We start from the raw sequence: 24,126 nt of genomic DNA on the forward strand, positions 1-24,126 counted from the left end.
TAGCACATTTGTGAATTATCCATATACTTAGCATCAATTGCAAAAGTATAATTATATCCTATATAACATAATATATAACATATAATAATGATATAGTATATCATGATATAATAGAATCATTAGTTGAAGAAAACCTTGTCTCAACCATTTTCTTTGCATTTTGAATCAACATTTAATTCATTTATCCTAACCCCCAAAGCAGAAAGCACTGTCAGAGTTGGCAGGGGACTCTAAATTTATGTTTTAATTACTCGGCCATTTCATCAAAAGGTAGACACGGCGTCTGTGGTTTAGGGTTCTGAAATAAACTCTATATGAGGGGAAAAAAAATTCCAGGCACATAGAGCCCATTCATGCACATGTTTATGGTTTCTCTACCTGTGAAAAGGAAAGAGTCTGTGAAGGTGTAGTACGGGGGAAATGGACACAGATTTCTTGTTCATCAAATTCAGCCAGTGCATATTTCAATCAGTAGAACATGAAGTCTTGAATTTGGAGGGAGGGATTTTTTTTTTAATGCAAAACTCTTCTGAATTGTTAAGTAAAAAATCCACATGAGAAAGAAAGTTTCTAGAGAAATTTTGAGACAGACTTTTTTTTTTTAAGTATGTAAACTCAAGTACTAGGAACTCAACTTTAAAAGACGCTACTTGTTGGGAAGAAATCCAAAGCTGATGCTAATGATAAAACACAACCAGAATAGTTTTTCAAGCTGAACAGCCAGGATTCCGTGAAATCTGCGAGATTATCTGTATTCATTAGAAATTTGACTTCTGAATACCCAAACTGGGAAATCCAAGTTAACCATAGTTTCGTTCTTCTCCACTGAGCCCTTGGACTGGTCAATCTGCAGGAAACAGGGCCCCTCTAAACTGGTCATGTGCTGGGCCTCCAATCCAGCTCTGGGGCAGATGTTTCAGGGAAGTGGAGGTCATTAATGGTTTCATCCCCATTATTGTAGGCCCCAAGCCCATTCTCATGATGCACTCTGCTCTAAGAGGGCTAGAAAAACCAGTATCTTTCATAGTAATGACTTCCAGTTTACAGCCTTCATTTGTTATATTTCCTCAATAGCTGTTGTGTTGAGATTAACTGCATAAATGGTCTGCAGCTGTCTGTTATGAATTAAGGGAGTTTAATCAAAGTATTTCTAATGTACAGCATAATGATAATACATGGGGGAAGTACTATTTAAGAGATAATGATGGCTTCAGAAGATCACTGTTGTAATGTTTAGTGCATATGCCTTCAGCATTGAATTTGTTGTTGTTCTGAATATGCTTAATGGATCACTGAAAAGCTGCCTAATGCGGGATTGTTTGATGGGGCTGACAGAGCTGGAATTAGCCCATTGCTGTTTACTGCATACAGCCATTAAGATTAATTGCTGCCAGATAATTTTGACTGTTTTTATCTTCTGGAAAAAGTGTCACTAATGGGTTTATAAATTGGTTCACTATTACTAATAGTAAGGCCAGTGTAACAGGATAGAATGTCAGCTAATTCTAAAGATAAAGGTAAAAAAGTAGAAAGTACTATATGGCTTGCTAGTTTTAAGGGATACTGTTATCTAATAACAGACAGACTGATATATGATGCTCATTAATGCTATTTCCTGAGCTTTGGGTTGAACCTAATAGATGCTAATAAACTCTTATTTGATGTCCCATTAAAAAGCTCAATCTGTTTTCTGCATTAATGCCCAGCATTGTTTATCACATCTTTGATGACTAAAACCCAAATTCCAATCTGTTCCACAACCAAGCCTTTTCTGAGCATCTTCATACCTGCTTTGGTTCTTAGATGTGTGAAAATCACACAACCGAACCAGAGAAGAATTAACAAAGTACATGAATTGTCAACATGATATTCTATACGTACGTTACCTGAGATACTCTCAATTCAGGCATTTTTATACAATGTCTCGGGGTGTTTCTAGAAACAGTGTTTTGCCATCGCATCCGTTGTTTAGGGATTGTTTGCAATGGAATACAATTTTCACATATAAGTAATTTAGCTAAGTGACGATAAAAACACTTCACATGACTAAATCTTTACAGATCATAGAATTTAAAAATTCTAAGCATATTTTCCTGAAGTTAAATGGATACACTGATTTTGAAGTGGTATGATTTTAGTAGATTGCCCACGGTGTACCCACAGCTGTTATGAAGACCTGTCCAGCTCAACTCCTTGCACTGTTTTGTAGAAATTGTTTCATGTACTAAGTCTGAATTTTACCAGTTTACCATAATTGATAACCAAATTCCTTATGCATTGAATTTCACATGTATTCATTGGTTCTGAAAGTACTAAAAATAAATGGGAAAAAAGGAAATCAATGTAGAAGAAACCAATAATTCATGAGCAGGGAGGCTGTTCTTTCCTCTAGAAGAGATCCTACAAAATTATGAAATGTTTCTTTTGTGAAGTTGAAAATATTCCTCATATTGCATTTAAAATTTTACATTTAAAAATGTGTGATCTCTTGAAGTGTATATAAAACCACATATGAAAGATAAATTTACTTTTTTTTTTTTGAGGTGTTCATGGAATGGAGGGAAGAAAATCCATACATTCCAAGTAACATACTCCATGCAGTGAAGATTAATGTAAATTTTAACAAAGCCTTTTTTTAAAATTTATTGTTGTCTCTTATAATCTTGCTCTAAAGTAACATAAGGTCACATGCTAAATTGGACAAATTGTTCTCTCTTTCATATTTTCAATTTTGACCCTTAGTTTCAATAGGTAACATAAAATAATAAGCTCATGATCTCAAAATAAATACTAGAGGTGGTGTTTGTGAAGCACTGATGTCCTTTGGGTTGGCCTTCTGCCAACTGACATGTCCTATCATTGTGACTCTGGATGGTGGAGAAGCAGGACAGCGATCCCTACAGCCAGCCTCCCTCAGGGGCTATGCCACTCTTGCCGAGGGCACATCACTGAAATAGGAAAACACCCACATTTGAGCTGCAGCATTTTTAGAGTACAGAGAATTCCCTTGTCATCATTGGGTTGTGTCAGGTCAGACATCCTCACTAAATACACTCTATAAACCCCTAGTTTCATTATCTATCTCAGTTTGCCATCTCTAGATGGTCCCACCCCTGCCCCAAATCAGATATATTTGCTGAGCTTCCTATTCAACCTGACATGTCCTTTTCGGAATCAATAAAACATTGCAAGTCATCTTTCTGGATCTAGATTTGAAAAAAAAGGCATAGATTCCTGCCCCCACCCCCCACTGCCATCTTCAACCTCATTCAGAACTAAGAATGTCTGGTTTGGGGCTGCCTTTCAAACACAGCAATAGCTACAAATTCCAAGGCTCAGCTTGAATGTTTCCTCGCTGCATAGATGCCTTACATCTGTTGGTATGAAAAATGAAAACCAACCCTGATGGTACCCAGGATAGAAACCGAATGTTTCAGAGACTGATCCTCTTCCTGTGTAATGCAAATGGAGCCCAGGATGGGAGGTAGGTGCAGAGCAAGTAGCAAGTCCATCTCCAAGGATACTACAGTGGGGAGGGGGCGGGCAGGAGGACTCTCTTGAATGTAATGATTGGGAAAATGCTGCTTAGATTCAGCCTCCAGCAAGTCCCAGGGATTTAAACTCCCTTCATTTGTTCAACTCGGCGACAAAGAGGAAAGTTGCACCAGCAGGTACTTTAGGACTCTTTACAATGTGGAGATTTTTAACAAGGATCCAGCAACTGCAGGCACACAATTACTGCTGCCGGGAAGTAGCTGTATTTGCAGCATCCCTTGACATCTGCCTCATTTCAATAATTTCCAGCCATTGAACCTCTGTCTGAATGAGCATTAGGAAACAGAGGCATGTTTGGTTACTAATTTGAGTTTCTCGCTCTCTCTTCTCTCTCTCTCTCTCTCTCTCTCTCTCTCTTTCTCCAGTTTAAATTTTATGCTTGTGAAAGGGCTCCATTGACGATTTGGATGCCTGCAGCTTTCCATCCGTATGACCAGACACAGTCTCATCATCTCCATCTATCAAGACGAAGAGGGAATACCTGGGACGTGTGTCTACCTTTTCCCCTGGTAACTGTCGCATCTGCTGAGTGATGTGGACGCTTCTCCATATGAAGGTGAGCTGAGACTAAAGCCTGATTTCATTTGAGGCTGAGCAGAAGTCGTCTCTAGTCTTTCCCAGGCGAGATGATTCCCTGCGGTTATTACGATCCTGGATTTGAAACTGTGACCTGCCCGTTTGCTCCATGCAAGGAACAAATGCTCTGAAATTGATTTGCCATAAGACATGATGAGCCGCTCTAACTTGCCTGGAAGGAGTGGAGTATTTCACCTGTGGGTGAGACCCCCTTGCTATCTATCAACTTTGCTGCTGCCCTGATAGAGAAATGTCTTGGGAGCTGAGCCCAGAGGAGTGAATCCAATATATCAGCCAGACCTGGGACTCGGGGTTCCTGCTCATTCAGTCCTCAATCCCACCCACTCCGTCCTTGGCCTCACACTTGGTCTTTTGTCAGTCATTGTGGTTGGTCCATTCAGAAGCATCTTGAATATTCATAGTCATCCTAATTTACTAATATATATTCACTAATGTCAGAGATCTGCACATGCGATTCCTGAGCTTATTACAGTAACAAGTTTCTCCGATGCTACTGGCGAATCTTCATGTCTCTCTTTCCAGACTACTGACTCAATTTAAGATTACATCCTTTGCTCCTTTGCGTTTATTGCATTTGCCCTGTAAAACTCATTCCCTTCACGTTGTGGGACGTCTGGAGACATGGCGGGCATTCCAAGACTGGGCACGAGCCGTGTTTGATGCTGTTGCTTAAACGCGATTCACTCTTGCTTTGATCTTTGAAACTCCCTAGCATTCTGTCATGGCTATTGGGGTTCCGGGAGAGAGTGGTGGAGCCTGATCAAGTATTAATTGTCTGATGTTGGGTGATTTTTCTCTCAATTACATTCAGGTTGCTCGGTTGCTGTATGGGATGCAGCCCTTTGAGCTGCAGTAGTGAGGAAAGAAATGGTAAATTAAGTAGATTTTAAAATTGCCCATTGAACTCACGTCATTAAATAATTCTATAAGAAATTCATCAGCAGAGAAAGTAGGAAGAATAAAACAGTATACATTTCATGCAGGGGCTGCAGGAATCATATCCTTATCTTGCCCTTTGTTCTGGCCACAGAGCACCTATAGCCAGGAACGTTCTACCCACTGTTTAACAATACATACCTGGAAGAAAGCACAACCCCTGAGTGCCCCCAAAAGGGAGATTATTGCAACAGCATTTAACTCATCTCTAGAAAATGGACCCAAACACCTTTGCATCCTCCAAATTACACTTGATTCCAAGAGGCACATTTCCTTCTAACTCTCTAACTTTTCTTCTTAATCCTTCCCCTTCTCAAGTTCTTTCTTATCCAATAGGAAGGAAGTGGGGAAAGACAGGTGCCTACCTTCTGTGCAAGGTACTTTCCTCTCTAATTTGCCTCCAAACACCAAACTATACCTGGTTGTTTTTCTCTCCCATTATTCTTGGTTATTCCATTCTGTCTCTTTGGCAGGTGTTGATCCAATTTATCTCTGTCCGCTGTTTCTAATAGGACCATAAACCCCTGACAGCAAGTGCTCTTGAATTTTCAAACCACTGTATTTCAGTTTGTAAAAATAGTACTTACCCCCAAATAGTGCTCTGTTTATCCTAGGCTGAGTAAGAAGTCACTTCAAAAGATAGCAGTTTTAAACATCAGTCATTTTCACATCTTATTTCCTATGCATCAGGAATTAGGAAAGGGCTGACCCATTATTTCACTGGTTCTGCCTTGAGATCTCTCATGAAGTTCCCGGACATGTTGAAGCTAGGGACTTTCTGAGCACCTTTCCTCTGGCCTAATCTCAAGATCTCCAGTGTGCTCTCTGTCCATCTGGTTAGTTGGGCTTCCTTTCAGCATGGCATCTGAAGACAGACAAGTGCCATCCATGACAACCGAGAGCTTTGAGATATACAGTATTCCACCAGCAAATCAGAAGCCATGAAGCCCTTTCTGATCTCATTTACACTATACTCTCTTAATTGCAAGTACTCAGATACAAGGGGAGAGGCCTTACACTCTGCTTCCCACTATGAGTATGAAAAGATTCTGGAAGCACACCAGATAGGAAGCTTTTGGTGGGGTCATCTTTGGAAAACACAATGAGAGTGCTCTGTATTGTTTGTTCAAAAAATAAGTCAATGCCTTCTGAATGATTTTTGATCTTTCCTCTAGAGATTTTCTCTGACCTCCATTTTCAAAGAACTACATTTACTTCTAATATTTTGAGACATCCATTGGAAACTGCATTCTGTTTGGTTTGGAAGGGCCCCCTGAATTCTATTTGTTCATCTCTTTTAGAGATTATCTTCATAAAATGATGATTCTTGAATTTTTCTCCATTTCATGCTTCTCCCCCTGACTTCTCTAGCTTTCTATCTGCCAGGGGGATTCTACTGAGTTTCCATAGTTTGTCTTAAGGATGAGTTTGGAAAATTCAGAACACTGTCCCCGACCTTTGCAATCAGATATCATTCACCACTTTAATGGAAAAAAATTGCTCTCCTGAAGATTTTATCAATTTCAGATTTTTGTTTTCATGCTTGACCTCTCCAAAAGCATATGATGTGGTGTTTCTGTTTGTCTCTCTAACCTAGCTAGATGCAATTAATTAATTCAGATGTAGCACCACTGCACTACATTATTTTCTACTTAAGCTTCTGTTCTTTATCCACTTCTCAAAAAAAGGCTGCTTTGAGTAAGAATTATTTAGTTTCCCCTACATTCATGTTCATTGAATCATTTTTCATAACAGCCAGTACTTAGAAGCAACTCAAGTGTTCATTGGCAGGTGCATGGATAAATAAATGTGGTATATCTATGCAGTGAACTATTATTTAGCCTTAAAAAGGAAGAAAATTTTGACAACTCATGCAATATGGATGAACTTCAAGGACAATATTTTAGTAATGTAAGCCATGAAGAAAAGGATAAATATTGTGTGATTTCACTTTCACAAGGTCCCCAGAATAATAAACTTCATAGAGACAGAAAGTAGACTGCTTCAGGGACTGGAGGAATTGGGAGTCATTGTTTAATGGAGACAGAGTTTCAGTTTTGCAAGATAAAGACATTCTGGATGGAGATGGGTGATGGTGACTGGCACACAGCAGTGTGACTGTACTGAATTCCACTGAAGAAGACACTTAGAAAAGACTGAGACGGTAAATTTTATATGTAATGTTATCTGTAATTTACCACAGTTTTAAAAAGGTTTTAGAAAGAATTAGTCAGTTCCTTCAAATTTTCCTGGTTAAGATTTATAAGCCAAAGCCAGATCTATTAAAGCATTCAGCCTCCTGGTAAGAAATTTATCAACAATTGAAATTGTTCAGATTTAAGTTAAGTGATAATGGAAGTAACTCAACTTCACTGGGAAGAATCTAACCTTATTAAGTAGACTCTAACCAATCCCCATCCCCTGTACACACACGCAGGTACATACACACACCTTCATAGAATAAGAAATACTTCATTACAGAGGGTCTCTGACTCATTCATAAATGCCTAGCTGCAGTTTTTCATTAGTGTCGCAAATGTAGTATCCCAAATAATCTTCACATCAATCCTATAAGAAAGGTACTATTTTGATTCCATTTTAAATATGAGAAAATGAGGCTCAGAGAAACAAAATTACTTAATAGAAACATTTAGGTTAGATGTGGAATTTAAATCCAGGTATCCAAACCCACACTCCTCAATTTAAGCCATTCTACTCAATGGTAACCTAATCACAATGAGAAGTTCAATGTGGAATTGTGGAATTTGCAAAGAGAGTGGGCTCGAGTCACTAGGGTTCCCTTCAGCCCTGTCAAAAATGCTTACATATCTTTCCACTAGTCATTGAATGCTTGACTGGACTTCAGTTTTTGCATCTATAAAATGAGGTGACACCAAAAAATAATCCAGTCAATAAATGGGCTAAGGAACTGAATAGACACTTCTTAGAAGATGACAGACAATCGATCAACAAATATATGAAAACATGTTCAACATCTCTAGAAATTAGAGAAATGCAAATCAAAACTACTCTAAGATTTCACCTCACTGCAGTATTAAAAACACAAACAACAATAAGTGCTGGTGAGGATGTGGGGAAGAGGACACATTCTTATTATATTGCTGGTGGGACTGCAAATTGATGCAACCAATCTGGAAAGCAGTGTGGAGAGTCCTTAGCAAACTTGGAATGGAACCACCATTTGACCCAGCCATCTCACTCTTCAGTTTATACCCAAAGGCTTAAAAACAACATACTACAGGGGCACAGCCACATCAATGTTTATAGCAGCACAATTCACGATAGCTAAACTGTGAAACTAAACCAGATGCCCTTCAGTAGATGAATGGATTTAAAAAAATGTGGCATGGAAGAGTACTCAGCGTTAAAAGAGAATAAAATCATGGGATTTGCAGGTAAATGGAGGGAGTTACAGAAGATAATGCTAAGTGAAGTTAGCCAATCCCCAAAAAAACAAATGCTGAATGTTTTCTCTGATATAAGGATGCTGATTCATAATGGGGATGGGATGGGGATGGGAGGAATAGACAAACTTTACATATGGGAGGGTGGGGAAGGGGGAGGATGAGGGTAGGAAAGATGGTGGAATGAGACGGGCATCATTACCCTGAGTACATGTATGAAGACAGGAATGGCATGACTCTACCTTGTGTACAACCAGAGACATGAAAAATTGTGCTCTATTGTATAATATAAATTGAATTAGAATAAATAAAATTAATTTTTTTAAATTGGGTGATAAAATCTTCTCTACCTTCGAGGCTTATTTTGAAAACAAAAAATAAAATAAAATAAAAATTAAATACTGTAAATACTGAATATAAAAATGCTTTAAAATATATGGAGTGTACAAATAAGGCATTATTGCTCAGTGTCACTAATTAGAAATGCATATCTGAACCACAAGGAGATATCATGTCATCACAGTTAGAATGACTATCATCAAAAAAAAATGCTATAGAGGATGTGGAAAAAAAGGGAATTCTTATACACTGTTGGTGGTGATGAAAATAAGTATAGACATTATGAAGAACATCAAGGAGATTTCCTTATAAAACTAAAACTAGAGCTATCACATGATCTAGCAGTTCCACCAATGTATATATATTTTAAGGAGATGAAGTCATTAACACCATAAAAATACTTGCATTTCCATGTTTATTAATGATTGACATTGTTTAGATTTAAGCTAGAAGATAGTAGAAGCAACTCGACTGAGCAGAAAATAACTTTATTAAATAGTGAAATATGAACTCAACCGAGATGCTCATCAGTGACTGAATGGATAAAGAAAATGTGGTACATAGATACAGAGGAATATTATTCATCTATAAAAAGAATGAAAGATTGTCACTTACAGCAAAATGGATGTTATTATGTTAAATGAAATAAGCTAGACACAGAAAAACAAGTCACACAGTTCTCACTCACTTATGGAAACCAATAAGTCAATCTCACAGAAATACAGAATGAGAGGGGTCACCAAAAACTGGGAAGGCAGAGAAGAGGAGGCCTGGAGAGACGTTCAGTGACAGGCACCAAAGCACAGTTGGAGAGGAGAATTGGCTCTGGTTTCTCTATAGCACAGCAGGGTAACTCTTGATTCAAACAATCTGTCATGTATTTTAAAATGACTAGAAAAGTATGAAATTCTCACCATACAAAAATGATTAATGCTTGAATAGATAGAAATGATCATTATTCTGATTTGACCATTATGCATTGTATATGGGTATGGTGAAGATGAACAAATTATATCTCAATAAGATATTAAAAGCAAATAGGAGACATTATCACAAGTAGGTAAACAATAGGTTTTAAAAAAAACCTGTGATTTCAAAAAGAATGACATCACAAAGGAGATGTTAGAAGTTAAAGACAGAGAAGATGTTGCTCTTAATGGTCTGCAGTGAAAGCTACAAGATGGGATATGTGTACCTAAGACTGATGCTTCAGGACAATGCATTCCAGAGAAATTCCCTCAGGCTCTCCCCTCACAAATCTTGAAGCAAAGAATGTAAAATTACAATGCTGTTTGAGAAAATTGACCAATCTATCATCTATCTATCTATCCATCCATCCATCCATCTATCTATCCATCCATCCATCCATCTATCTATCCATCCATCCATCTATCTTTGAGCTTTTGCAAGCTCACTATATCTTCCTACTGGCAATGAGGGGGATGAAAAGAGAGAGAGAAACAAATAAGTTGACATGAATGAACATACTCGTTTTTGTAGAAGTGGATCAATAAATATTTTCAGAAAATATTTCTATTCAGTTCATGGATCTCACTAGCCAATGGTGCCAGAAAGAGTTGGTTGGTGAATCTAAGTGGGTTATCCTGGAAGTAGAGGGGGAGAAAGAGTTGGGGATGCAAACAGTTTGGCTGGGGGTGGTCTAGACCCAACTGGTGGGGCTATATGGAAATAAAGAATATCAACACTGAGAGCATTTGTGAGCAAGAGAAAAATCCAATCTGAGTTCAGATCTGCCAGGGACCTCCGTGAATCTATACAGAGCATGTCTCAGAGTTGTCACTTCTGTCCTTCTGTCCTTCCTGATGCTGCTGATATCTGGAGGGCTTCTCTTCCCCATTCGGTTCTCTGCTCCTCCAATGCTGATATAAACAACTCCCTTTATTAAATACCTTCAATTTGAAAGACCTAGGTAGGAACCAACTCAAGCAGTGGCAGCTTCCTCTCTCTTGAGATGCTGATCCTGACATCACCAACCTGCTCAGCCAATGCTAAGGCTTCCTTCCAGACAGGGTTTAATGCAAAAAAAAAAAAAAGGTATCATTAACCTGCTTTATTTGCTAATCTGCTGTCATTTATTTTACCCCTAAAGAACGATTTCATTGTTTCTCTCCACTTATTGATTTTGTTAGTTATATCTAGCAGTCTGTATCCATCCACTGTCCAGTCCACTCACTGGACAAGTATTTCCTTCTTCTGGTATCACGTGTTGTCCATCCATCATGGAGTCCAGAAGAGTAGTCATCTTCAAAGTCCATGCTTCTTCCAGTCCTTTTTTGAAACAAACTCGGCTCCCTGATCCCTGTGACTCCATCATCTCTTGGACCTGGTTCATGCTGGTCCACAGAGCCCAAGGGCCACCCAAGCCACACAAGCACCTCTCAGATTTATAGGACATTCTCTTATCATCTTGTGGGCTGGTGTGAGTCATGTGGACACCATCACCAACACACCACAATGGAAGGGGGAAAGAGACCACTGCAAAATGATTCTCCAACTTTGACGTACATCAGAGTCCCCTGAAAGAGCTCCCTAAAACAGATCATGGGGGCCCATTCCCAGAGTTTCTGATTCCACAGGTTTTGGAGTGAGGGCTGATCATTTGTATTTCTACCAGACACAAATGTTGGTTCAGGGACGATACATTGAGACCATCAATCCAGATGCTCAGGCATCTGGAGAGGCCACACAACATCTAAGAGGAAGTGAGGGACAGAAAGAAGACTCTAGGGTATCCAAAAATGGAAAAACAAAAATGATTAAAGTCTTATGAATAATTTCTATGAGAAAATGCAAAAGGCTCTTGGTTTAATTAGCCCAAAGAAGGGCAGAGAACTTAATGTCTTCAAGTAAGTATGTACTGGGCTGGGAGCAGCTGTTTTTCCAGAGGACAGAAACAGAATCAGAACGGAGTAATAGAGGATCAAGTTAGCCTTCAGCAAGAAGTGCCTTTTCCTTTGGCTGCTGATGTGGAAGGTCCACTAAGGAGGTTTTGATCTGATGTTTTACTCAGCACAAAGTTACCATCACTTGACTTTGTCCTACCCTGGAACAAAATTAGAATTGTTACTCAGGGTCCCTTTGGGCCTTATAATTCAATAAAGCCACATATCAGACTAGGAAAAAAAAAACACACACAACAAAGGGAGAGGTAGAGGGTAAGACTGTGAGGACTGAATGCTTCACTGAAAATGAAAATTCAGAGATGTCACCAATACATTTGTTTGTAAAAGCAGATGTTTCCTAATTGCGCTTTCACCCTATAGCATGACGGACCTCACCTCCTCAGGGACATGACTTTCGTGGGAGAGACTAGAAAAAGCCTGAGGATGGAGGTCACCAGACCTGACTCTCATTGCGGGGGTTCTGCCCAGTCTTTGTGCATTGGTGGATCATCTTACTCTTTCTGAGTTTCGGGATTCTTGCCTATAAATTGCGGTAGCAATATCAACAACAGTAGGATCCAAGAGATCACAAAAGAGGAAGACTTTCACAAGCCATGAAGTGCTCTTGTCTGCTGGCTTTGAGAAGCAGTGAAGGCGGGGGGGGGGGGGGGGGGGGGGTCTGTGCATCCCAGGGAGCACCAGGGAGCGTTAGGGGCTTACCTTCCAAGTCAGAAGTTCAAGGCTCAGGCCAAAGGGGGTCTGTGTTTTGGTCTCAGCGATGGGAGTTCAGTTCAGTTCATTGGATTCTCAGTTCTAGACTTCTCATGAAAGTCAGTTGGTGCAAAGCCCTTCTCTCATCTAACTTCATGATTTTCCCTTTATTCTCCAACTCATTCTCCCTGCCTTTACCTCATAGTTAGTCCTCGCTCCACATACCTCTTTGACATAGAGCATTTATTCACTTATGTGTGTTAGAGTATGCGGTCCCTCCGTATCTTACCCAACACCATGTTGCTTTTGGTCTATCCATTTAACATTATGCATCTCTAGTGACTACAAGACCAGTAATCCTTTTTAAATTTGATTCTTGACATAAGGTAATAAACTTATTATTTTGCCAATTAAGGACATAAGATAAACAAATGTCTGCCACTTAGTCTTCCTATCATTTCATCAAACAATGGTATTTTACTACCAAAAAAATTGGACAAGGATAGAACCACAAGCTAAAGGGTAGTTGTTTTACTTTGTTTATATTGATAAAGACAACATGAAATCATCTAGCTTTGTAAGACCATTTAGATTTATAGGAAAATCTATCCTTCCTGCTCATTTATGAAACAATGACGCTTTATCCTGGGCTGGGAATGGGAAAACCTTAGAGGTGCGCATCATTTTTCTATAACATGCCATATAGTATTAGGGCTTCACGGGCATGGGAACTATGTAGCTGCACAAGACCCCACACTTCGATGGAATCTCTGCTTTTATTGCTTTTAAAATCTCAATAATTTGTGAACAAGGGGCCCCACATTTTTATTTTCTACTGTGCCCAGTTCTGCAGGAGCTGAACAGCCTCTGTCCAGCCACTCACCTCTGCCTCTGGGACATACACACGCCCTTGGGCAACAGGTAGACAAATAAGAGTAGCTAACCTATTTATAAAGGTCAGTGTCAGGCTGGACTTGTCTCTTGGGCCACCATTTGCTGAACCCCAACTTGGAATGTGGGTGTGGACCAAGCAGTCTGGATTTAAGTGCTGACCCCAAGGCTGTGGCTGCCTGACCCTGGGCCTTAGACTTCTCGAGAGGTTACTGGCCTCCATTGTAAAACTGGAATGATAACTACGGCTACTTCTCAGACTACTGTCAGAATTAAATGAGATGATATCCACAAGACCCCGAACCCTCCAGATACAAACTTGCCAGGTACAGAACTATCCTCATCCATTCTCTTCCTCTCCCCCTGTTTATTTTGTTTTTGTTTCTGAGAGGGGGTTTCGCTATGTTGTGCAGGCTGGCCTCCAACGCATGGACTCCACCAATCCTGCAGTCAGTGGAAACACAGCTACTTCTGTCACCCCACACACCCTCAGACTCAAGCATCCAGGAGTTCTTATGCAAATACCTTGCTGAGAAGCTTCTCTTCAGGCCATCATTAAAAATCATGTGACATGCCGGGCACGATGGCACACACCTGCAATCCCAGAGGCTCGGGAGGCTGAGGCAGGAGCATTTCGAGTTCAAAGCCAGCCTTAACAAAAGTAAGGCGCTAAGCAACTCAGTGAGACCCTTTATCTAAATAAAATACAAAATAGGGCTGGGGACGCGGCTCAGTGATCCAGTGTCACTGAGTTCACTCTCCTGTACCAAAAGAAAAAAAAAAATTCATGTGATAAGTTAGTTTTTACTTGGAGTAGGTTTCATGGCTAACATGTAGGCAACTCTTGTTTCCTTCACTGATCTAAGGCCCCAGAGCAGACATAGGCTTTGGGTCACAGATCACTCTGAGAGTCTGAGAACAATGGAGAATCTTCTCCAAAGGAAGAAAGCTGCACTTTGACTCTCTCTCACACACACATAGACAATTTTTTTAAACTAAAATTTCAGGAGCTTAGAGATCTTCTGGGGGATCAGGCACAAGCGCTGAGGATCAAGCTATGAGAACAGGTTAGGAATTCCTACCTTGGGCACTGCAGGGCTCTGCCAGGTATCAGGAGGTATCAGGATCATAAGTTGCATGCAGGCTGGCTGGGGTACCCGACGAGGAAGGAGAAGTACATCCTTAAAGGTTTGAATTAACGAATGTGAATTCCTAGGCATCTTCCAATCCTCCAGGACCAACGGGTGATGAATGAATAGCTTGTAGAAAAGAAGCACGTCCACCATCCATTAGGACAGCTTTGCAGTCCCTCAGTGGTCAGATCTGTATGGAAGGTTCCACCCGTTACTTTCAGGTAGTGAGTTTTCCTTTGAAAAATGTGATTGATGTGGCTGCACCCACGTGCACACATCATTAGTCTGTGACGGGTAAGCTCAGATGGTCAGAGCACTGTGCTAATGAGCAGAAGGTGAGCGGTTCAGCACCCTGTGGGCCACTTAGCTTCTGTCTCACTTGTGTCCTCAGATTCCTCCCAACACAGGCCACCTGTCTGGAAAATGAACATCTCTGGTCAGAGGGAGGAGCCAAGTAAATGGTTTTGGTGAGATCACTACAAATCCATCAGGACTCTGGGAATTCACCTTTCTATGGGACCCCACTGGTTGATGGGAACTCATCCTCATTTAAAAAGGACAATAATCAGAACACTCAAGACATGCAAGGGTCTCAGTGGAGAGGATTTTGTGAATTACTTCTGAAATGATCACTTTATTTCACATCCCAGGGAAATACGCGCTAATGAGATTACATCAGACAAGAGTGGTGAGTCGCCCTTCCCTGAAAGGAAATTAAATGTAAGTCTTTACTTACCCACAGAGGGGTGAGCATTTGCAGAAAATTCATTTTACAAAAATCACCACAGTTGTTCCTGAGTTGTATGATTAAAAAAAAATCTTTAATAAAATGTTATCAAAATAATGCTTGTTATTGAACAAAACTATTCCGTCTCATGTTTCTTTAACAGAGCAAACTCTGTGTTGACATCCAAAACTATTCCTATTCCTAACTTATCCCTGTTTCGGGCAGGTGTAAAAGCACTATGATTAAATAGCAGCCAGAAGCCAGAAAATAACCCTTGGGTGCTCCTTGACCCACGGGCTCTTCTCTGGACCTCTACAGGAAGCTAAGTGGTTTTGTCTTAACCCTTTCACAGCTCTGAAATCTGCTTCTCCCCCATCCTCATGACCATCATATCAGCGGAAGCTCTAGTTTTGTCCTTATTGAGCACGAGGGCACACAGCTAACTAATCTTTCGTTCTTCCCCAACACCAAGGATGATTTCTGAGGATGAGCTCTAGAATCGCCTGCCTGGACTCAAAACCCAAGACAACATTTATTAGTTCTGTGACTTATAGCCTAAGTCTTTTTTTTTTAAATTTTTTTTATTAGTTGCTCAAAACATTACAATGATCTTGACATATCATACATTTGATTCAAAGGGGGTATGAATTCTTATTTTTCCATGTGTACAGATTGCAGGATCACATTGGTTATACAGCCACGTGTGTACATACTAAGTCTTGATTTGCTTCTTTGTGCTTTTTTTTTTTTCACCTTTAAATTGGGGTAAAATTAATAACTGGTTCATGGAATTTTTGTGATGATGTAAAAATGTGTTAATTTATAAAATGTATAGAAAATGTCCTGAAGCATAGTATGCACTGGATAAGTGTGGATTGCTATTCATATTTATAGCATGGAGTTTGGAAGTAAACTGCTTAAGCTTAAATCCTGCTCAAATACTTCCTAATCAAGTTCCTTTGAGCAACTTTCCTATTCTGTAAATGGGTCTCCTACTCAGCACCCAGGTTGATCCACAGAGTTGATAAGAGATCCCTATTCTAGGTATGCTTAGTATCAACTAAGGTATTGCAGTAAAGGCCTCGGGACACCATATTTTAAATATTTGATAAATATTTATAAATGCCTGTTGTAAAACAGTAAAAACTAACACCTATGTCACTCACCTATTTAAAATCTCATAATGATTCCTCATCAAACATAGCCATTATTCCCAACTTGGTGAAAGATAAGAAAACCTTGGTAAAATGACAAATTTTCAGGAGTTGTAGATATCTAAACCTCTCTGTGAGACTTCAGTAACATGAAATTTTTTTTTATTGATTGTTCAAAACATTACAGAGCTCATGATATATCGACTTTCATACATTGGACTCAACTGGGTTTTGAACTCCCATTTTTACCCCCAGATACAGATTGCAGAATCACATCTGTTACATATTCACATTTTTACATAATGGCATATTAGTGACTGTTGTATTCTGCTACCTTTCCTATCCCCTACTATCCCCCCCACCCCTCCCCTCCCCTCCCATCTTCCCTCTCTACCTCCTCTGCTGTTGTTCAATTCTCTCCCCTTTTTCCCCCCCTCCCCCTTGCCCCTCATAACCTCTTTTAATTTTGTGTATCATTGAAGGTCTCCTACCATTTCCATATGCTTTCCCTTCTCTCTCCCTTTCTCTCCCCCCATTCGTCTTTGTTTACTATTAGTCTTTTCCTCATGCTCTTCCTTCCTGTTCTGTTCTTAGTTGCTCTCTTTATATCAAAGAAGACATTTGGCATTTGTTTTTTAGGGCTTGGGTAGCTTCACTTAGCATAATCTGCTCTAATGCCATCCATTTCCCTGAAAATTCTATGATTTTGTTATTTCTTAGTGCTGCATAATACTCCATTGTGTATAGATGCCACATTTTTTTTATCCATTCATCTATTGAAGGGCATCTAGGTTGGTTCCATAGTCTAGCTATTGTGAATTGTGCCGCTATAATCATTGATGTGGCCGTATCCCTATAGTGCGCTCTTTTAAGGTCCTCAGGGAATAGTCCGAGAAGGGTGATAGCTGGGTCGAATGGTGGATCCATTCCCAGCTTACCCAGGAATCTCCATACTGCTTTCCAAATTGGCCTCACCATTTTGCAGTCCCACCAGCACTGTACAAGTGTACCCTTTTCCCCACATCCCCGCCAACACTTATTGTTGTTTGACTTCATAGTGGCTGCCAATCTTACTGGAGTGAAATGGTATCTTAGGGTGGTTTTAGTTTGCATTTCTCTGATTGCTAGAGATGGTGAGCATTTTTTCATGTACTTGTTGATTGATTGTATGTCCTCCTCTGAGAAGTGTCTGTTCAGGTCCTTGGCCCATTTGTTGATTGGGTTGTTTGTTATCTTATTGTTTAATTTTTTGAGTTCTTTGTACATTCTGGATATTAGGGCTCTATCTGAGGTGTGAGGGGTAAAAATTTGTTCCCATGATGTAGGCTCTCTATTTACCTCTTTTATTGTTTCTCTTGCTGAGAAAAAACTTTTTAGTTTATGTAAGTCCCATTTGTTTATTCTTGTTATTAACTCTTGGGCTATGGGCATCCTATTAAGGAATTTGGAGCCTGACCCCACTATATGTAGATCAGAGCTAACTTTTTCTTCTATCAGACGCACCGTCTCTGATTTGATATCTAGCTCCTTGATCCATTTTGAGTTAACTTTTGTGGATGGCGAGAGAAAGGGATTCAATTTCATTTTGTTGCATATGGATTTCCAATTTTCCCAGCACCATTTGTTGAAGATGCTATCCTTCCTCCATTGCATGTTTTTAGCTCCTTTATCAAATATAAGATAGTTGTAACTTTGTGGATTAGTCTCTGTGTCCTCTATTCTGTACCATTGGTCCACCTGCCTGTTTTGGTACCAGTACCATGTTGTTTTTGTTACTATTGCTTTGTAGTACAGTTTGAACTCTGGTACACCCTCCACACTCAACAAACGGCAGGTCCAGAGTACAGTTTGAAAAAATTTTTGTCATTATTATATTTTAAAACATTCGCTAGGTTAAACAGCAGGCTAGACATAGTTGAGAAAAGAATTAATGAAAGGGAAGATAAATTAGAGAAAATCACTCACACTATGGCACAAATATATAAAGAGATGAAATTTAAAAGGAGTTAAACAACAGAAATAATGTTCCTGATTCATCTAGTATAGAGTCTACCAGGTTACAAAAATTCAAAAGAATATTTGAAGAAAAAATAATTGGTAATGTTCCAAAATCAAAGAAAACTATGAGGCCTCATGGTGGAAATGCATCCCAATTCTCAAGCCATTAAAAATAAATTCACAGCCAGACTCATCAGAATGAAGTTAGGGGCCATGAAAATAAAGAAAACATCTTTAAAAGAGAGAGAAAAGAAAAATTATCCACAAAGGAAACACAACTGTGCTGACTATAGATACTTAATCACATAGAATAGAGATCAGAAGAAAGCAGATTCTCTTGCCAATGTAAATGCATTAAACAATTATTTATATGTGAGAGTAAAAGAAGGATATTTTCACATGAATATTAGAGATTAAAGCATTCACAATCTCTTATGCAAGAATTACTAAAGAACATGTATCCAAAAAGTCAAATTTGAAAGTTAAAAATTAAGAGAAACATTAATTTTTAAAAATGGGTAAATGTTTAGGCAAGTATCAATGAACAAATAAGTGACTATCAATGAATCTAAACAGACTTATTAAAAATAAAAATACATACCTAGTTTGGTATGCTGGCCACACATAATGGTGCATGCCTGTAATTCCAGCAACTGAGGAGGCTAAGGTAGGAGGATCATATGTTTGAGGGCAGCTTTGGCAACTTAGCAAGATACTGTCTCAAAATAAAAAATAAAATTAAAAAGGACTGGGAATGTGATTTAGTTATAGAGCACGCCTGAGTTTAATCCCCAGTACCAAAACATAATAATAATAAAATAAAAATAAAGATTCGAAGCTCTAGTCAACAATAGCATAAAGACAGAAGACAAAAGTAAGAGCTAAAAAGTTTTGTTCCTCTGGACAAGAAAGGAATGCTAATAAATTTAGACTCTATTCCACCAAATAAATGCTTGTTAACACACACAGGTATTGCAGAACCAGGTTTTCTAGGACCTGAAGCTTATGTAATTTATGGAGCTTGTATTATTTCCTCTTTAAGGAAAAAAATGCAAAATGTTTAAAATTTTTCAAATCTTACAAAAACTTATGAGCCACGATGTTAGGGCTTGGAAGATGGCCACGCACATAAGGAGCTGAGGAGTTTAATCCTTTCCTGGCTCTATAGTCAGCCCACCTGTAGTGCAATTTGCAGAAGAATCTAAATGAAAATGCTTAAATCATTTACCAACCTAGGGAGGAGACAGGGAACAAAATAAAGAAATGCTATCAAACACATAAAATCAAAGAAAGGAGAGACAGTAAGAAAAGGAGATTGTCAAAAATAGGAAACATGGTATAAAGATCCAAAAACCAGTATCTGAAATTTAAAGAACTAATTGTTCAACCTATTAGGTTAGAGAGTTAGAAAAGGTTAGAGAGAGTTAGAAAAGAATAAATCTCAAGAGGCAGGAGTGGTGGTATGCGCCCGTAATCCCAGTGGCTCAGGAGGCTGAGGCAGGAGGATCATGAGTTCAAAGCCAGCCTCAGCATAGCAAGGTGCTAAGCAACTCAGTGAGACTCTGTCTCTAAAAAAAAAAAAAAAGTACAAAATAGGGCTGGGGATGTGGCTCAGTGGTCAAGTGCCCCTGAGTTCAATCCCTGGTATCCTCCCCCTCAAAAATGCATGAATCTAAATAAAAGGAAAAAATGAGAATATAAAAGATACTGATGAACTAGAGAACACAGAAATGTTGAAGAAAATTGAAGAAACCTGGGCTTGATTAATCACCATTTCGTATGAGTAATGGTGACTACTGGGTAAATTTTGCAAGCAAGGCTTCACACATACTGGGTTCACAAAACACGAAGAAGAGTTTGTTAAGCTTGAAACCCTTATAATTTATCCTTCTTCCCTCTCAGGGTGCAAATTTCCAAATGCCCTTTGAGTCAACCAACCATAAAAATCATCTGTACTTGTTTCCATTGGGTGATAATTTCAGATCTCAGACTGGTCCCAAATCCTAAGGTTTGGGCTAACTTTTATCTTCTTGACAGGCCCTGGATAGAAGCAGTCACTTTTTCAAACTGAGCAACAAGAATCTGGGAGTCACAGCTATGTAGGGGTCATGCATCTTTGCCTGCTTCATTGGGCTGTATTTCACGTGTACCCAGAATACAGGTTTGACTCTGAAATCATGAATTCTTGATTAGAAAGGACAAGATTCTCAGACTAGCTAATCCATGCTCCTTTTAATTCTCCCTTATTTTATCCTGCTAGCTCTTTATTATATCTGTCTTATGTTTAATCAGATATCTCTGTGTATGTGCATCTGTATTATATTTATGTCACAGGATGTAGTTTGGAATCTAAATGGTCTCTAAAATGATCATAGATATGACTTCAAACCATTCCATATCTAAAGTGCCCCCAAAGGTCACCAGCATGCTCTACCCTGAATTCCACAACAGAAGTACTGCTCAGAAAAGAAAATTTTCTTTTCACTGCCTCGTCATTCCAGACAGAGGAAAGACAGTTCCCAGTGGACCACAAATCGAGAGCAGTACACAGCATGTTAAGAAAATCCTTCAAAATGCAAATCAAAACAACTATTGCTTATGGTGGAAAAAAAGAAAAACATGAAAGAAAGAAGAAGGTGAAAGAGATAAGAAAAAAAATCTGTCTCCTTACAGAATGTCAGTTGGATTGGGGACGATGTCTTTTTATTCCACGGAAAATTCAAAGCAAGAAATTTCCACGTCAGGATTGGTAGAGCCTCTTGAGCTGACGGGGGCAACAAGTCGGACTCACCTCCAAGGCTGCTCCACAGGTGAATGTGGCCTGAAATAAAGGTATAAATCATCAGCCCAGCACATGGGCCTCTGCTTCCCAATACCCTTCATTAACCTTCCACGTGCCTCATGCCTACAATCACCATGTAGAAAAGGGTCCCCGTGTGGCCTGGCAGAAGGTAACACGAATGTTTCACTGACTTTTGAAGGAAGAAAGGTAAAAAAAAAAAAAAAAAAAAAAAAAAAATCCTAACTGTGGCATATAAAAAACACAGCAATTTAGGGTTTGGTTGTTTCCTATGGAAAGTATATGATTTTCTCCACCCTTCCATTATTTTTTTTTTTTTTTGCTTTAAAAAAAATAATTGTTAAGTTTTTCAACATTGTGGCCTTAGGAGGTAATTTGCTAAATAGGACAAAATTAGCTGATTTTTGGACCATTTAAAAGAACATTTCTTTTGAAAGCATATAAAATGTATTAAAGCAATCTTCGAAGTCTTTACCCCTGCTTGAGATTTTAATTTACTCCAAGCTAATAAATTATCCCCCCTCTCAGAAGCTATTGAAAAATTTCAGTTAAATCCTTTTTAAATTTTAATGTGTTCAATTGAATCCCAAGCAATTTAGACATACACACTCACAGCGTGAGGTGGTCAGCTCTCCAAGGCAAGACTGAAAAGGGGTCAGATTAGCCTGAACCCCTCTGTCCCCTGGGATCGCCAAGGTGATATTAACGAATGCGATTCCCCCCCCAACACACACACACACACACACACACACACACACACAGGTCTGATTGTTGGATAATTACTTCTCCACAACAGCATTTAACAAATGCCCCTGTTTGAAGGCTAAGACCATTTTCTCTACAGCTGGAGGAAGCTGCAGAGCCAGCAAGAGGAGGTTGGAAGCCTTGTGGGGTGGAGGTGGGGCGGGCAGGAGCAGGAGGCTCTTGGTGGCTCTAATCAGAGACCCAAGAGCAGCGCAGCAGCGGATCTGGGTCACTTTGGTCGCCAGGTTTGCCGAAACACAAAGGCTCACTTCATCTCAGGCAGGGCTCTGTGTTACCTCTGCACACTTATCAGAAATATTTTTTCAGGCTATCAATTATTATATTTGAACATTGCCTCCTGGCTCTGGGGAGCCCTTAGCAAGCTGTAGCAAAAAATCAATCCAGTTTTACAACTTTTACCTTGGCAGAGCTCCAGCTCTTTATCTACGTTACCCGTAATTTAAAGATGCCATATCTCTTTCGGTGGCACAGATATATTCACAAGTATGACATGTCCTTGATAACAACAATAATTTTTTTTTCAAGTTTGCAAGGGTTGGTTTGCATAGGGTTAACGTCCACAGAGGTGGCAGGTATTACCAGGGTGGTTTCTCTTGTCGATACTGATCATTACATCAGCGGCTAGCAGTGCTAATTGCTTTGTCTTCCCTTCCTCCTCCTTCCCCGGGCCTTCTGGTATGAGCAGCCCTGAGCACTCATTTTATTTGATCAGGTAGGAGAAACTATTGCATTTTTTTTTTTAAATCACAAAATAGGCATTGTGTCTGAGTCCCATTTGGAGAAACTCAAAGACTGAGATGTTCATGTGAACTTATGACCCTCTAAAATTACCTCTTTGATTTGCCCCATGGGGAGGTGGCACTGGGGTCAGAGGTAATTACATATGTGTGGACTTAGGGATGGGCCATGTGGCGGGTACCGTGAGAGAAGATGATTGCAATGGTTCAGAAGAGTCCCCCAAGGCTTGGGCCCCATCCACAATGCTGTTGGGAAGTGGAGCCCACTGGAAAGAAGTCAAATCACTGGGGGCAGTCCCTTCGAGGGACATTGGGACCCCAGCCCCCAGTCCTATCTTTCTCTCTTTGCTTCCCAGCTGCCATGAGGAGAACAGCTCTACTCCCTTGTGTGCTCCCTACCACCATGTGCTGCCTGTCCACAGGCCCAAAAACAACAGAGCCAACTGAGCGTGTTGGAAACGCTGAAACAAGGAACCAAAACAAACCTCTCATCCTTTTATTTTGATTTCCTCAGGTGTTTTGTCATAGGAATGAAAAGCCAAATAACAGTTATGTATCAAAAACAAGAGTGGCATGATTTTAGAGGACATGGCATTGCTCAGGGGAGCTCTCACCTCCTCTTGTCAGATGGGAAATCTGAGCTGAGGGTATAGATGGGTTGTTATCCGTGGCAAAAAATGATCCTCGAGATCTGGGCTTCAGAAGAGCTGTGAAAAAATAAGAATTAAAAGGGAAGCCTTAGAACTTTGCGGTTAAAGCAAGGCTTAGAACCGCATTTTGAAGTGTTGTGTGTCTCAGATGCCGTCAGCACCTCAGTCTTTTTGGTGAATTCTCCTGTATGAATGAAATAATGATCAGAGTGTTGGCTTCCAGGTTCCTTATTTTGCAGTTGTACTAGTTTCAGATGTGTTATATCCTGTTGTGAATCTCATTTCTAGATGTTCCCCTAGAGCATTTAGCCAGAGGCTGAAAGATTCCTCTTCCTATCTTTGAGAAGGTCTCTACAGACTGTTTTGACAGTTGTGCTGCTGTGAAATCAAAGTAGAACAGATATTAAATAAAAGATGAGTATTCAGATCTTGAAAAAAAATTGTTAAGATCTGATGATTCTCCCACCCATCCACCTACCTATCCATCCATCCACCTATCCATCCATCCACCTTTCCATCCATACATCCATTCATCCATCCACACACCCATCTGTCCACATACCCATCCATCATTTATCAATTCCCTCTATCCACCCATCCATCCATCCACCCATCCATCTACCCAGCCCAACATCCATCCACACATCCATACATCCATCCATCCACCCATCCATCTACCCAGCCCGACATCCATCCATACATCCACCATCCACACATCCATCCATCATCCCTCCACTCATCCACTTACCTCTCCATCCATCCTGCCTTCATTCATTCACTCATCAGTTCTGTTCCTCAGTTATAA

This window comes from Spermophilus citellus, assembly GCF_964194105.1.
Source record: "Spermophilus citellus genome assembly, chromosome: 13".
Lineage (NCBI taxonomy): Eukaryota > Metazoa > Chordata > Mammalia > Rodentia > Sciuridae > Spermophilus > Spermophilus citellus.